General features: G+C 36.4%; 1 long non-coding RNA gene across 1 annotated transcript; it reads left to right on the forward strand.

The window, feature by feature from the left end:
• Positions 1-3,035: 3,035 nt before the first annotated feature.
• LOC138330900 (uncharacterized) lies at positions 3,036-4,300 on the forward strand. Its single transcript, XR_011209618.1, has 2 exons — positions 3,036-3,120; positions 3,752-4,300. It is a non-coding gene; the product is annotated as an uncharacterized lncRNA (long non-coding RNA).
• Positions 4,301-4,566: the final 266 nt, after the last annotated feature.

Consider the following 4,566-nt stretch of genomic DNA (forward strand, 5'->3'; position numbering starts at 1 on the left):
TCATATAAAATAGCTAATGGTACTATACACTGCTTGGATACGTAGTTGCCCTAGTCTAGGTAATTAGTAGAAATTTCCTTACGTGGTTCCTCAATTGGTTATTTAGGTTATATTTAAAAAATGTTTATATTTCCAGAGTTGACCGCATGCTCAGGAAGGACATTCCATACCTCTATAATCATGTTACTGAATACATTTTTGGTTATATTTAGACGGAACGGTTTGTTGATGTTGGGCTGGATAAAAATAGTTGATTGGCACTCATTTGCATAACAATGTTATCCTGGATTATTCTTTGCAATATTTTACATGGAATGGAAGATAAGCTGATGGGACGATACTTGTTTGGATCTTTAGTGGAACTTTTTTGTGTATCGGACATACGTTTGCAGTTGTCCGTTGAGTTGGTATACGTCCTTCATCAAAAGATTTCTCAAAAACGCTTGTTGAGGGTTTGGCTATGTTAGCTTGTGTTTCCTTTATCAGTTTTGGATGAATCCCGTCCGGTCCTGGAGATTTGTTTGGATCTTGATTTGGCACTATCTCCTCATTGGTTTCAACTGTTTCTAGTTGATTGTTGACATCCCGTCTTGTCAGAGGGGGTAGATTGGTATCATTGTCCTCTACAAACACACTTACAAAAAAGTTATTCATTACCTCAGCTGTTTCCTTGTCGGTTTCAGTAAGACCACCACCTGGTTTTGTGACCCTTGTAATATTGGTTTTTGTCTTCGTTTTTTTTAATCTGGCGTAGTTCCAGAATCATTATGAATTTTGTTTGCTCTTTTCTGCAATTGATCGCTGTGATCTGCTCTTTTCTGCAATTGATCGCTGTGATCTACTAAGTGATTTGGTGGCAGTGCTCCTGACATCTTTGTACTGTTGAAAGTTGTGATCAGTTTTACAGTAAAGGCATTTTATCCAAGAACGACGTTTCTTCAGCACTGCATCTATCGCTTCTCGATTTACATCTGGTTAACAGATATCCTAAGAAATCTTTTTGTATACTGATATATATTGTTCAATACCCGTGTTTAAAAGATCCACAAGATGATTCAAATGGTCGTCCGCATTCATAGTGTAGTTCAATCGAGGGGGTTTTCAGGTAGTACTCCAGTGATCGCCATATAGTCACCTTTGAAGAAATAACGTTTTTCGACTTTAGAATCCAAACATTCGGTGTTGCGCAATTAGTAGAAATCCAACAATAAATGGTCACTTTTGTCTAAACCTGGTTTTTAGTTGACGTCCAATATCATACCCTCTTTATTTGTCAATATGAGGTCAAGTAGTGATAATATTTGGTGTTCTCTCATTCTGGTCGGTTCCTGGACATCTTGCGTGAGAAAGTAATCCATTTATGCCTATAAAAGCCTAGTGGCGATATGTAATTCGCCTACAGAGGTTTTGGTGTTGGCCAATTCTATTTCCTTGCAGTTGAAGTCTCGTACCAATAACATGCGAGAAGTTTCCGTTCGAGAGAGTATTGATGAGGTATATTAATTTGTTGTTGTTGTCCTCGTTGCTGTGAGGACTTACAACAGATACAACAGATTGCTATGGTATCTCCTCTTCTTAGATTAATTTTACATGTTACGAATTCTTCAAATATGGAATCTACATATGTATATCAATACAATCGTGAGTTATTTGATTTCACATCTACAACAACTCCTTTTTTGATAAAGGATTTTCCCAAGTGGGCAGTATAGTTATTAATGCTTTAGACTTGGTTGGAGACAATATCCTGTGTCGACTTGGGATACATTTTTGTCACACATATGATGTCAGGATTATTATTCATAATTTCCACTACTTATTTTGTTCTTTAAATTGTTATTAGTGTATTCACATTGCTATACAACAGCCTTAGTTTTGCTAATCCACGCTCTTGTTTAAACAGGTAAAAACAGCATCCTATTCTCTTTCGACATCAGATGAAGATAGTACACAATTTTACTCTTTGACTGTTGTGTTTTCTGTTGTATACCCAATCATTGATGATTCCACATATGGAAATGTGATGTCATCCCTTTGGTCTAACATTGTCTCTTGAGAACAGGGCTGTCACATTAAGATGATTTGTAGCAGTCTCTTGATTATTTCCTAGCGCTTTTATGGGGCTACATCAGTGTAATATCCAAGATGTTGTTGGTATTGGAGACTTGTCTATTTGAGGAGATGGCGGTACTCGAGCCTCTTGGTATAATTGGCCTATATTGATATATGGTGGGGGTAGTTGTAGAAGTAAACTACGCTACATACACTAGAACGACTGTTCATATTAATCTTTATTTTGTACCTTTAAAATCCTACTTTTAATATATATATATATATATATTGTAAACTGGACATATCCGTTCTGAAGGACAACAATGTATTCCATCTTGCAATAAATAAAATATAAATTCAAACGTATGTTAAATATTTATTGCAAAGCGTATATTATACATGTAGTATAAATGAAAAAAAACTTCTAATGCAATATAGTGAGAAATCTCTGTATTTGGAAGTAAAAACACAATCACGTGATCATTACTTACCCATAATAAAATTTCATATTTTGGCCAATGGCATGAATGAGGTATAAGCACATGACTCTTTTTACTACGTTTTTACTACAAAAAACTACGTGTTTTGTACCATTTGGGGGAATATCCCCCGCGGATCGTGGTTTCATTTTCAAAGTTGGAAAATAGATTGAATTTCATAAATATATATTTGTATTTATCTTTTCACCGAAGCGTTTGTAAAATAAAGGCATAACATTTTTTTTAATGCGGCTTTAATGGTCATGTACTATTTCGTGTTGGTTGAATTTTTGGGATGAAAATCCTCCCGGGACATGGTTATATCTCCAAAGTCGGGAACCTTTGGATTTCATAAATATATATTTGCATCTATCTTTTCATCGAAGCGTTTGTTATATATGTCACGATTCATATTTCGCGGTAAGTTTAATTACGTTCCGCCGGATATTTTTTACGTCCCGTTCCGGGTATTGGACGCACCGGGTAATTATATAAGTAGCGACACACAGTCTAAGACCAGCGAACCGGTAAGACGTGTCAAGCCGTTGTTAATACCAGACAGGTGTGCCTTCACAGCCCAAGAAACGGGGTGAGTTTTTACTATGGTGTTCTATCTTTATGTCCTAAACTTTTTTTTTTTCATATTCTTTCGGGTTTTGCATTTCTAATATTAGTTAGTTGTGTGCATGCATTATATAGTAAGGTTAAGTAGGTCAGGTACGGGTGCGCGTCATTCATGCGTATCTTGTTTACGTGTACATTTCATGAGTACGTTATTACATATATTAGTTGTTGTGATGTTCACGAATATAACGCATTTTGTGTGTCGGTTAAGGACTTCAGAACTCTTATGATTATGACAGTTATGTATAGGATATAGGTAACTTGTGTATTATAATAGTGGGTAATTTCATGTACAACTGTATCTATAACATAACTTAATAGTGAGTAGGAATCAGTTAAATGTTAGAAGCTATGTATTTGGTATGTCACTATTATCATCTTTCTTCGTATATTATTCTTAGTTTTGAGGTCATTTAGTGTTTTTAGCATGCACATAAGCCCTTATGATGTATAGAATTTACGGTATCATAAATATTGATATGAGTGTTAATTGATATAATTATTCGTTGTGTAAACAAAGTATGAAAGAGTTATGGATGGCGTATGATGTTCGTGAGTATTTTATCTAGAGTTGTATATGCATCTGTATTTTGCAGATGTCTGGTCTCAATGCGGGGAATTGACATACCCGTATGTGAGGATACGATACGGCTACGGAGTGGATAATACAGCCAATTCGACACATGAGACTTGGTTCCACGGACTGATGAGACTCGCCTGACCGGCTACATATTGAATGCTCATAAGTGTGCTGGTAGGGGTCGGAGTCGCCTTTAGGACGCTAACATCTTCAGCTGCGGCTTTGAACAGCATCCTATGTTAAGTGTCTGGGTGACACTAGAGAGCCAGAGAGAGTGTGTTCGCGGGTCCTGAACGAGACCGCGGGAACAACTGTACAACTGTTTAAGTCGTTTACGTCTGGGTGACGTCGTCGTTGTCATGGCCATCACATTACTGCGCGCATGAGTCATCGTAGTGAATAGTGATCGTGTGCAGAGACAGTATCTGAACATTTGCAACCGTTCCTGTGTATATATATATATATTTAGGCTTAGTGAGCGAGAATGAATGAATCTGTGTGAGCAAGATGGATCGATTTGTACATCAATGTAAAATATCTATGTTAATAAATTGTATATATTGTAGTTGATTGTCTCCCTGGTTTGTGCATCATCATCACCGTTCTCCCACACTACAATATAAAAGCATAACGAATTTGTAATTACGGATTTTATGTATACACACATATATATATAAATAATAGTTCAAATTACAAGTGTTAAACAAGTTTGAGAAAACTACCCTCGATAGAAACTCGAGACATTCTGGCTTTAACACCAGACTTAGACATTATGACAGATATACGTCTGGTTTAGGGCCAGAGCGGGTAAGTACTTGGAAATCTGGAATA

The sequence above is a fragment of the Argopecten irradians genome, chromosome 9, assembly GCF_041381155.1.
Source record: "Argopecten irradians isolate NY chromosome 9, Ai_NY, whole genome shotgun sequence".
Classification (NCBI taxonomy): domain Eukaryota; kingdom Metazoa; phylum Mollusca; class Bivalvia; order Pectinida; family Pectinidae; genus Argopecten; species Argopecten irradians.